The following is a 12,301-nucleotide window of genomic DNA, read 5'->3' on the forward strand; positions in this document are numbered from 1 at the left end:
TTATGTAATTATGTTTTTTCCCAACACTAAAACAAAGTAATAAAAAGTAAATTCTTTTCCACTAATGCAATGTTCTGTAAAGGGAAGTAATTGTGTTTTCCTAATTTATCAAAGGGAAGTAAGTGCTAAAGGACTAAATATAAATAATTTTCAGACATAATTAGAATTTTTGTAAAAGATGATATTTTTTAAAAATTGTGTTTAATGAACATGCCGACAATTATTACTTTCAGTTAGAAAAATGAAAATTATTTCCCAACACTTTCAGTATTGATTTTTTAACTCATAAATTTAGACCATGAGCACTTTAATAATCTAACACTTAATCCATCGAGGTCTCTTTGTTTTTTGTTTTTTCTTATGTTCCTTTTCAATCCTCGATTACAAACATATAAACATTCAGAATTGAACTTTATATATTAGATGATATTATTTTTTCTTTACTTTCTTGGTTTACTTGTTAAGGGGAATAGCTCTAAAAATTGCGCAATGTCCTGACAATTACAGTTTCAGGGTGAGTGGTCGATCTTGTGCTTCTCCCATGGCGACGCCTCTGTGACACTACCCCCTCCCCTTCAGACAGATCTCGTGTTTGGTAATGAACCGATTGATCGTAAGCTCCGAAACAGTTAAGCGGTCTCTGTCAATGTTTACCAATGGAAATTCAAATAAACCAGCATCCAATGTAAACAAAATCCTTTGATTATTCCGGAATGAAATCAATTAATACTGCTAGTTAGCAAACGCTCCATTTAGACCAAGGTTCGGCAAAAGTTATGGTTGGTTACAAGGTTTGAATAGACATACAGAAAAGTAGTTATAATAATCTGAAAAGGTACAAAAGTGATCGTGTTGACGCAGATATTCAGCCATAAAGTTGTATTTTTTCCGACTCGGGAAGGATTTAAATGATTCCAAAAATTCCTATGTACTTTACAGTTATTTAATATATATGTGAGCGGGTGAATGGATGATTTATTTTGTATTATTTTATTGTGTGCGAATCTGTGCGTGAATGGTCAACCGGACAGCGGCTACGGGGTTTCCCCTTCCGCCCGAAGTGGGTAAAAAAACTGACCGCTCGGATTTGTCCTTCTTTTGACAGGAGTAGAATGTAGATATAGATCTGGTCAGTTTCTGTGTGGGCGATTGGCGCTCCTCGTGCGGGGAGTGAGGTTGCTTGTGAAATTTGGTTGTATGTATGTATTGTTTTGTATGTAGTGTTTTGTATGTAGTGTTTTGAATGTATTGTTTTGAATGTATTGTGTTGTTTGATGTTTTGTGTGTTTGGTGCGGATATTAGATGGCGTTTCGGTTGCCGTAGGGGATAGGGAGGTTGTCTGTGTGGTCAGAGCCTAGACTATCCGAGGCATCAAATGTACATAATATTCCATCGAACGTTGTGTGTTTTGTTTGTTTAGTGTTTCATTAGATGATTGTTTAGGATGTTTTGAATTTGACTTTACGATTTTTATTGTTCCATTTTTTAATGCAAAAATTCCATAAATTGTTAAAGTTTTTTTGTGTTTTTTTTTACCTAGACTAAGGTTAGGGTTTAACCACCGTGGGTCTACCACGGTTGCACTGACCGTACAGTTATTAGTTAAGCCTAGGGACGTAGCATAGTTATTCCCCCCCCCCCCTAACAGGGCTTACAAATAGCAGTGTACTATCTTCTATATATATAATTCTCTTCATGGAGACCACGGAAAACACCATGCTGTAAGCGCGTCTAGCAGACCCCTCTCTTCCTCTCTAGGCATATCCCTACCGCCCCCACCCCCACATGGTCTGGTGAGCTGTGGTTCACGCTAAATGTTTACTATCGTAGAGCCGGGTTTAGTGACGGCTATTAGGGGCAGATAATTTAGTTTCAAACGATTTTAAATTTAGGGGAGGTAGCTAAGAGGAGGCTGCTTTCACGGGGGGGGGGGGTAGGGTAGGGGGAAAGTAGGGGTGGGGGGGGGGGGTTATCGTCCTTAACGACCTACTGATAGTGTTACTGAAAAGTAGAAAATAAAAGAACTAAATAGCGGCATATGATACGCCACGGGTCGGCTCGTAATATATATTTAAAGAAAGTCATTTATGTTCTCCTTTTTAGTGCAATCGTAGCTAAACTCACGGTGGTTTAAACTCCTAACTTTAGGACCTAGTCTAGCGCGCGCGCACACACGCACACACACACGCATGCCCACTCACACGCACGCACCTGCACACACCCGCACGCACCCGCGCACCCGCGCACACACTCACACACGCACACACACACACCAGAGGCGTATCCAGGTTTTCGTTGTAGGGGGAGCGAAATTTTTAACACGTTCTGTATACGTGAATTATATATATACTAGGCATGCTGCCCAGCTTCGCTTAGGCTTTCGAAAACATTGAGAATTTGAATGCTTAATTAATTCGCCCGAGGGTCGGTCTACGACCTCAAGAGTTATGAAGAGGTTCCTCCGTGGACATTTTTTTAAAATTTATAGCTCCTATAAGGTACCGGTCAGTCGATGTCAGTTTTGACCCCCTCATCGTAGACTTTTCGGCCAACCGGCCCCCGTGTTCTGTCGCCCCAAGGCAAGGTCCTGCCAAATTTGAAGCGCCTGCGGCGCCGGGAAGTGCCGGACACCCGACAATCTAGATCTAGATCTAGATTCCTAAAAGAATTTTTTTTTAAGTTTAGCCCGAGCATAATAAAAAAAAAGTACATTAACCAAGTTGACTTGGTGTGTCTCGAACCCGCACCACCTGCGTGGTTTAATGTACACTAACATCTCCGCTATTTAGGCACCTTATAAAGTACGGAGAATGAAACACGTATTTTAAAATCTTAACTTACGCGAATATGCCTATTTTTCAAATTAATTTTTTTATCCCAAATTAGCCAGTTCCAAACAAAGATTTTGTATAAAATAAATAAGTCTTGAAATAGTTTAGTCCTAGTATAGAAATTTATTTTTGGAATTGATTTTAGAGAAGTTAGAGTCTAAATCAGTAAATCTAGATCTTAGCGTCTACGTCTAGATCTAGTTATTGCGTAGATTTAGATTTAGATTTAGTCTAGATCTAGAATCTCTAGATCTAGAATCCAAATACATAAAATAAATTTTATGAGTTTAGGCCGGAAAAATTGTATTGTATACATTTCATAGTGTACGTAGATCTAAATCAAATTTGAATGAAATAGTTCATTTCTTTTCATTCTAAACACGGCAGATGACGTCATTAGTTAATGTATAAGCAATAGTGACGTCACAGTTTTATGCGTTCTTTTTCACATCTATTAATGCTTTTCCGGTTGCATAAATAATACTGTTTCTCTACATTCGAATACGCCTTTAATTTTTATTTTTCTTCTTTAACCCTATATGGCATAGCGTTGCAGTTTTGCAACAATACTTTATGAGTAATCAATTACTGTACTATTTAATATTTTGTTTTGTTTTCAACTTATTTTACTCCGGATAGCACTTTTTAATACATTTTATACCGGAACTCTTTTGAAAAGAAGATTTTCTTTTTAAAATCGGCCATTTTTAGAAGCGATCTACACTTTTCTGCTTTTTGCTAAAAGGTAAGTATAAAATTACGTTAAAACCTGGTTAAAATTATAATAAACTAGCTGAAAAAAATATATTTACAATAATAACTATGCATTAGTACTAATTTAGTTGATTCACAATAAAATTCTTATTATTTTATTAGTAAGAGCTAGGTTTTGTGGTAATCTATCGTTTTAGGTACGTAAAATCGGCTGCGACTAGTAATGTGAAAAACAGGTGACTCCTTACATTTTAATAATTATTTCACATTTTGAGGAGGATTTATGTTTTTAAAAATACAAAAATGTTTCCTTGTTTCATTTATGTACCTGTTTTTAATCAATTGAATTAAAACTTTTCAGTAATAAATGAACACCAGCGATGTTTCCAACAGATGCAACCACGCTCATTTACTATAGCAGCCATCTTGTTAAAGTTTTATTTTTATAGACATATAGCGCGAGATTCAGGCGGAAGTTACTCTATTTTACAAATGGCTGCTGTTTATATAGCAAATCTTGCTTGCAGACACTGCTGTTTAAAGTTAATTTCTGGCCTATATTGATATATTTAGCCATTGATTTAGGTTTATTATTCATTTATCTATAATATTTGACACAAACATATTACAATATACTTCTATTACAGCCTTGACAATGAGGTAACGTTTTCGTACATTAATAGCCGCGGCCGATTTTACGTACCCAAAACGATAGATTACCGGTTTTGTATTGTTGCAGTAATGCAACTACATGTAGGCTTTTTGATGAGAATTACAGAATGATTTTTTTTATTAAAAATGTATCAATAATAGCTAGAACACTAGTAAACTAAGCTAATTTAGCATATTTTAACTTTCTGTGTAAAGTCATTATTACTGAAAAAAAATTCCAAAGTCAAGTCAGTCTGTGGCAACCTCCAATGAACTTGACAGAAGGAAAAAAAACTTGACCCGTGACCTTCATTAAAACAGAATTTGCTTTTGTTTTTTTTTTAATTTTCAGTATACATGTGCTTAATCTTACCCAATAAGTGATAAAAATTTGAAAATTAATTTTAATTACTGGTGTAAAGTGACATAAACAGCTTAATAAACACGTGTTTTCTTGAGGGGGTGTGGCCCGGGTGTGGCACATCCTGACATCGCATTGTTTGTAACTTTATATTTCTGTGTTTTATGACTATATTTGTTCACAATCAGCATGCTATGCTTTTAATTTTGATAAAGGGTAAGTATACCAAGTTACAAAACCTGAAATCTAACTAATAATTCATACTTTCAGTTTAAAAAATAATGAAAACGATCATCAATGAAGAAAGCGTAAACATTCTATTTTTAGGTGTGACATAAAAAAACAGTCATAAATCTAGCCAAATGATTGGATTCTTGCGCAGCACACATTTTCCCGCGCCTCGTTTTCACTAAGCAAGATTATAATAAAATGGCATTATTGGGGGGTGATCGTTTTCCCACGCACATATCTCATTAACACGCCAAATTATTACCAGTTAATGGTAATGTGTGTAAAATTAATACTTTAAAGTTTACATCTGACATAAGCTGGTTTGCATCTGGAAGCGATATGTAAGAGTTATTTGATATAAAAGACAAGAATTCATAGAGCTACTTTCACTAAGGCGCCGCTTGCGAGACAAACAAAGGAATTAGGCCAAAAGTAGATCCGACAATTCTTAAATAACAGACTTAAATAGAAACGGATAGTTCCGATTTCTTAAATTAACGATGGCTTCGTAATCATTAGTTTTATCGCTCTACCCATTAGTGAAAGCGAAACTGGTCGCCATTTTTGGTAAGCGCATGAGCCGTGAGATGGCTTCAAAACAACAAACCCGGAAGCTGCGAATTCGAACGGCCTACTACATGCAACGGAATAAATAAAAATGGCTGCTCTGAGCTAGACTTTAGTTTGCTTGGTAATTATTTCTATACACAAAATAGTTTATTTTATGATGTGAAATACATTTAGTGTTGTGGTATATTATTTATAACTACTAGATCTAGTTTTTGCCTATAATAATCATAATAAATTATAACCTAACAATAGTTTTATTAGTTTTATTTATTTATTATATAATTATATAATATTTATCGCTAAGAGCTAGGCTAATGAATAACCTTTTGTTTTTATTTTATTAGGCTTTCACATACTCGTAACCATGGATCCAAGAGTCTAAGTTGAAAGTCTTCTACAATTTTATTCTGAGCTACTCCTTTTGGCTCAAAAGATAGTGAGTTGTCCAATGATGAAATAGAGAAAGTAAACAGTACCCGGGACCTATCGGATGTTGGTGATGAAGATTTGTCTGACGCAGTTGAAGGTAACATATTATTATTGCATACTTTAAAGGTTTGCTTGTAGATTGGTAAAGCATTTATTGTTTTGTATACAATTATTGCATAATTTATAACCAAATAATGTTCTCAAAATGTATTTCTACAGAGTATGCCCATTTGCGAAAAATGATGAAACTCCTCAGGACCTTCTCAATTGTCTACACCAAGGTCTTCATTAGCAACAACAGAATGATCAGTCCCAGTAAACAGCAAATGTTCCACCATTTCCTGATCCTAGGAGAGAAGCCAAACATCAGAGGCGGCCATTGGATTATTTCAACAACATCTTTATAGATAATCTGTGTTCGGACAGTTGTGTATCAATCCAACCTGTACTGTCCTCTAACATGACATCAACAGTCCTTTAGCACTGGATAAAGATTATTCCTGGAAATTAGATTTTACATAAACATTGTAAAAAATTCCTAAATGCCGAGTGTATTGGAGCCTTGCCACTAAGTGTGTTACGGTCACATACGTCATGATCATCAACAGATTCAAGCGGATAAAGAATAATCTGCACCTGTCGTACAATGTCCTCAACAGGACAAACAATCCATTAACACTGAATAAGAATGAGCTAAAACATTTCCTAGAAATTGTGTGTATTACATAAAGATTCTAAAAACTCTTAGATGCAGAGTGTATTGGAGCCTTGCCACCAAGTGTGTTACGGTCACATACGTCATGACCATCAACAGATTCAAGCGGAATAAGAATAATCTGAACCTGTCAAACAATGTCCTCAGCAGGACATAAACAATCCACTAGTACTGGATAAAGATGAACAAAAACATCTCCTGGAAATTGTGTTTTACATAAACATTGTAAAAAACAATTCTAGATACCAAAGATCTTGGTGCCTTGCCACCTAATGTGTTACTGTCACAGACATAACCATCAATAGATTTGAGTGGATTAAGATTAAGCTACACCTGTCAAACAATGTTCAAAGGGCAGAAGTTGACCAATATCGGAATTCTGTGCTTATCAAACCCCATGCCATCTGAGATTCTAAGTATTCATGAGCAAATCGACCCATTCACATATCGTAGGCAAAAGCAGTCCAACCTACAACCATAGAAAGCCATATAGATGGGCTACAAAGTTTTTGTTGTGTCCAACAACTTGTATAATCCAAGATTTTGAAGTGCATTCGGGTAAAGCTACAAAAGGACAAGATGACAAAGTGCTGTTGCTAATATTGAGCGGACATTATTACAGAGTGTTCCCCAATATGTTGGGCTCAATATTTACATAGACAATATCATTTAGTTCATCATTTAGTTGCAGGTTGTCCTGCACCAACAATGCACAGAAGTTTTTATTTGCTGTATAGCAAAAAAAAAATGCTAATAAACTTTTTACTAAATAAACCTGCATGTAATTTTTCAGTTGTTTTTTTCTCTTGCAGTGTACATGATTTTACTGTTCTTTTCATCATAAATAAACTTACATGTTACTATTGTTACTCTCAAATGATTTGTACAAGTTATTTACATTTATATCAACAATTCTATATACATATTTTTTTTTCTTATTATGGAAAAAAGTTTGACCCTTGCGCATAGTTGCAGAATTGCAACGACCAAAATTGTTGTGATATTTATCATCTATTCAAAAAAAAAATTCCCTACATCTCAAGTTAGTCCATTTGCTGTAGAAATATGAAGTCAAAAAATTTTTACCAAGTAAACCAATAATTCATGCAATAAAGGGTTAACTAAAATTGTGGTTATACATTTAAAACATCTAACATATTATTTTCAACAAAAGTCCGTAAAAAGTTCTCGATATATCGCTGCCGATTCTGACGTGATGTCCGGCGAAAATTTTTTGCGGACAGAGAAAGAGAGAGAGAGAGAGAAGAGCGCACATGGCCTTTTATAAATTAGGATATATATATATATATATATATATATATATATATATATATATATATTTACTAGCTGTATGTCATTACTTCGCTATGATGTAAAATAAATTGTAAGTAGCACTTGAAGAAATAAGAAAAAAACACAATGTAGGCCGTCAAAAACCAAAAAAAGTATCGATCTAAACAAAAAAAAAAAATATATATATACACACACTTCAACCAAAAACAATAAACGCAACACAATCTGTTTTGTAATTCTTGTAAAAAAAATTACCTGTTAATTCCTGGGACATTAATTAAGACAAGCGAAATAGGGGAAATAATCACTCTCTTAATATAAATATGTATATATCTACATATTTAATTATAAATGTCAAAACAAATCAATAATTACTTTAAAATGTAATAAAGTTGTTTAACAATATCGTATTTATAAAAAAATTTTTGTCTACAATCAGAATTAAATATATCGTCATCATAAATGCTAAAGTATTACAGCATAATGAAAGTTTTTAAAATCAGAGTTGGTATAAAAACACGCGTTAATAAACAACAGAAAACCATTCGGAATAATACCTTACGTTTTACTAAAATATTGGTCTTTTAGTTCAGATCTTGCACTTTTTAAATTACTACTGACTTTTATAAAGTTTGCCCATAAGTAAATTTAAATGGAGGTTCCACATCAGTTGTATTTGTTTTTTGTATTGTAATTTTTTAAAATTAATTACACGATTAAAACTGTATATATAAAGTAATTATGTGTGAAGATTTATGTATAATATTTTCTAGATCAATTATTCTTAAGCAAATACATTATACAGTTGCCTTAAACTTAACACCCCACTTGCCAAGTGGTACTGCCCGTAGAGGTTTTTTTTTAATTGCAATGCATCGTAATGGTTATTTTTAGAATGACAAACTTGATACAGCTGTACGTGTTGTAAACGTAGACGCTACTAGACTAGTACAATTCTGCTTAATTGCTGCATGAAAAGAAATCTTGTGATTTACATAGATGTGCCGACCAAAAATAATTTAACAAAAATCATTGTTTAAAACTTTGAGTTTAAAAAGTTTTAAAAAAAAGGCGCCACTTTGCTGAAAATGGCCAGAGGGGGAGCGGTCGCCCCCCCCCCCCCTGCTCCCCCCCCCCCCCTGCGTACGCTACTGACACACACACACACACACAATCAACATACCTTGAATTTTATTGAACAAAAAAATGGAACCAATAAGCATAATAAATTCAAATTTATACGAAAACATAGCATTACACAGATTTAAAAAGATCAAAAGGGACAAAACCAAACAAACAAAAACCAAACCAACAAAACAACACATCAAACAAACCAAATATCCAAGTTATTACCTGAAAGCCCAGTGCGCCAAATCGAACCCTACAGGGAACTGGGGGACGCGCCTGGTTCTATATAGTCAACGCGCCTGGTTCTATATTGTTGCCCATCGTGTCTTTAGTGTATACTCTTTTTTTTAAAAACGAACTTAGGCGCCATAGTGCTCGCTTCGGGTCGTGCGATCTACGGGTCGCTAGCGGTTTTGCCTGAAGTTTTAACGCTGAATAAAGTAGTACCCCTTACCCGCTATGCTGGGCGCCAGATTGTGTATTGACGAAAATCACAACCTACCGGGTGTCGCCCATATCAAATTTTCATATTTTTTTGTTCACAGAAACCTTCTTGGGGGTATTATCATCAACTCCCGAAAGTTCCATGTCGATCGAATGAACGGTTTTAAACCGCACCCGACTTTCATTGTTTATATACCATATATTAAGAAAAATAGCGACCCCTTCCTCACGGCATCCAAATGCGACAGAGGCGTGTCTACCTCCTGTCTGTAGGTATTCGCCCGCGGCGTATGAAATTCCCACCTCTAGGGCGAGGACACCTCATTTGGTACCGATCCACCCACCTGATATAAAAAAAACACCACACTCGGCCCGCAGATTCAATATTACAACACTTTATTTCTTCATGAATAATCACAGTTCATAATTAGGTGAATCTCAACAGGCCTCTAATGTCAAATGTCCACACATTATATCACTCCGTATCTCAATCTACTAACACTTGTCTCAGCATTCAGTCTAATATATAAAGCTCAATTCTGTATGTAAAATGTTTGTAATAAGTTTGTCGTGAATACTTTGATGGATTTAAGTGTTAGATAATTAAAGCGCTCATTACCTAAATGCATGGTTTAAAAATTAATACTGAAAGTGTTGGGAAATAGTTTTCATTTTTCAAACTGATAGTAATAATTGTCGGCATGTTCATTAAACACAATTTTAAAAAAAATATCTTTTATAAAAATTCTAATTATGTCTGAAAACTTTTTATATTTAGTTCTTTAGCACTTACTTCCCTTTGATCAATTAGGAAAACACAATTACTTCCCTTTATAAAACGTTGCATTAGTGGAAAAGAATTTACTTATTATTACTTTGTTTTGGTGTTGGGAAAAAAATAATTACATAGTTAGCGAGGATTGATCAAGTGCAAATGTTATAGGTATTTTTAACACTGCCTTTTATTTATTCTATACACTGTGCTTATTGTTAACTAATTTTTTTTTTAAATCAACAACAGTAAATAAGCCAGGTCCTACAAATCCCATATGTTTATTTCTTTCCGTTTACGGATAAGCTTGTAGTATTATATTTGTTCATTAAATTGAAACAGGCTCGTCCGCCGGCGCCCCACCAGGGTTCAATTTGGCGCCCTGGGCTATCCTGTGAGCGCTATGGTGCATAATTTCGCTTTAAACAGTGCGATAGAGCAGGGGTTCCCAACCCCGTGCCCGCGGGCGCCATGGCGCCCGCCGAACGATTCGTATGTGCCCGCCTCTCACTATTCGACAGAGACAGAATTTTTTTCATAAACATTATTGAAAGGTTGAAGGGGATGGACAACGAAAGTTTGAGGGGGGGGGGTGCAATTCGAAAGTTTGAGGGGGGGGGGGTGCAAATCGAAAGTTTTGTCCCCGGGTGACGGGAAGGGTCGCTACGCCTCTGGAAGGAGTTTGTCGATTTAAAATAGGTGGTGCCCGCCACCCTACCGATATTTTATAATGTGCTCTAGAGTAAAAAAAGGTTGGGAACCCCTGCGATAGAGTATGGATAAGAAAGGTTACTATAGTCTTTAAGTGAATCGAATCCGGGCGTCCTCTGGCGCCCAGACAGGGTGCTATTTGGAGCCCCAGGCCTCCCGTGTTCGGTTTTGCGACTACGTTCGTTTAAGTGAATGCAAAAGACTATAAATAAGTTGGGGTACTATAGTCGTTTATTAAGCTGAAACAGGCGATTTCGCCCCGGGCTAGACTGTGAGCACTTTGCGTTTATGTTCGCGTTTGTGTTTTCTTTGTGTTAAGATTGGGTTTGCGTTAGTGGTTGCGTTTTGGTTTGGTTTGTTTTTGTTCGTTCTTTTTTCGTTTGTGTTTTTTTCTTTGGGTTTGTGTTTGTATTTGTGTTTGTGGTTGGTTTTGCGTTTGGATTTGGTTTGTTTTCGTTTGCTTTTTCGTTTGTGGTTTTTTCTTTGGGTTTGTGTTTGTGGTTGGTTTTGCGTTTGGATTTGGTTTGTTTTCGTTTGCTTTTTCGTTTGTGGATTTTCTTTGGGTTTGTGTTTGTGTTTGTGGTTGGTTTTGCGTTTGGATTTGGTTTGTTTTCGTTTGCTTTTTCGTTTGTTTTTTTCTTTGTGTTCGTATTAGTGTTTGTGGTTGTGGTTGGGTTTGTTGTTAGGTTTTTGTTTGCTTTTTTGTTTGTTTTTTCTTTGTGTTTGTATTGGTGTTTGTGGTTGGGTTTGTTGTTTTGTTTTTGTTTTCGTTTGTATTTGTAATTGTGTAAGCGTTATGTTTGCGTTTTATTGTTTTGGTTTTGGTTGGTTGTGGTTTGGGTGGGCAGTGTCGGGTTTATGGTCTTTAACAGAAAGGTTTTTCACAGAAGCCAGAGCAGGGCCTGGCCGGGACGGCTAATATATATATATATATATATATATATATATATATATATATATATATATATATATATATATATATATATATATATATATATATATATATATATATATATATATATATATATATATATATATATATATATATATATACTAGCCGCATAACCGTGCTCCACCACGGTAAATCTTATTTTAATGTACCAACTTGGGAACAGAAAAAAAAAAACACAACACAACCAAAACCACAACCACAACACAACCACAACACACACAAAACAACCACAACCACAATCGCAACACAGCCACAACACAACCAGAACACAACCAGAACACAACCAGAACACAACCAGAACACAACCAGAACACAACCACAACACAACCACAACACAACCACAACACAACCACAACATAACCACAACACAACCACAACACAACCATAACATTAGAATCACCACCGAACAACACGCTTTCGTAGGGTTAGGAAGGAAGGAAGGAAGGAAGGAAGGAAGAAAGGAAGGAAGGAAGGAAGGAAGGAAGGAAGGAAGGAAGG

General features: G+C 35.5%; 1 long non-coding RNA gene across 1 annotated transcript; it reads left to right on the forward strand.

The window, feature by feature from the left end:
* The first annotated feature begins 3,456 nt into the window (after window positions 1–3,456).
* Window positions 3,457–7,372, forward strand: LOC131943996 (uncharacterized). The gene is made up of 3 exons (XR_009386986.1): window positions 3,457–3,577; window positions 5,704–5,885; window positions 6,008–7,372. It is a non-coding gene; the product is annotated as an uncharacterized LOC131943996 (long non-coding RNA).
* Window positions 7,373–12,301: the final 4,929 nt, after the last annotated feature.

This window comes from Physella acuta, unplaced genomic scaffold (genome assembly GCF_028476545.2).
Source record: "Physella acuta isolate Inbredline_101_S28 unplaced genomic scaffold, ASM2847654v3 ptg000476l, whole genome shotgun sequence".
Lineage (NCBI taxonomy): Eukaryota > Metazoa > Mollusca > Gastropoda > Physidae > Physella > Physella acuta.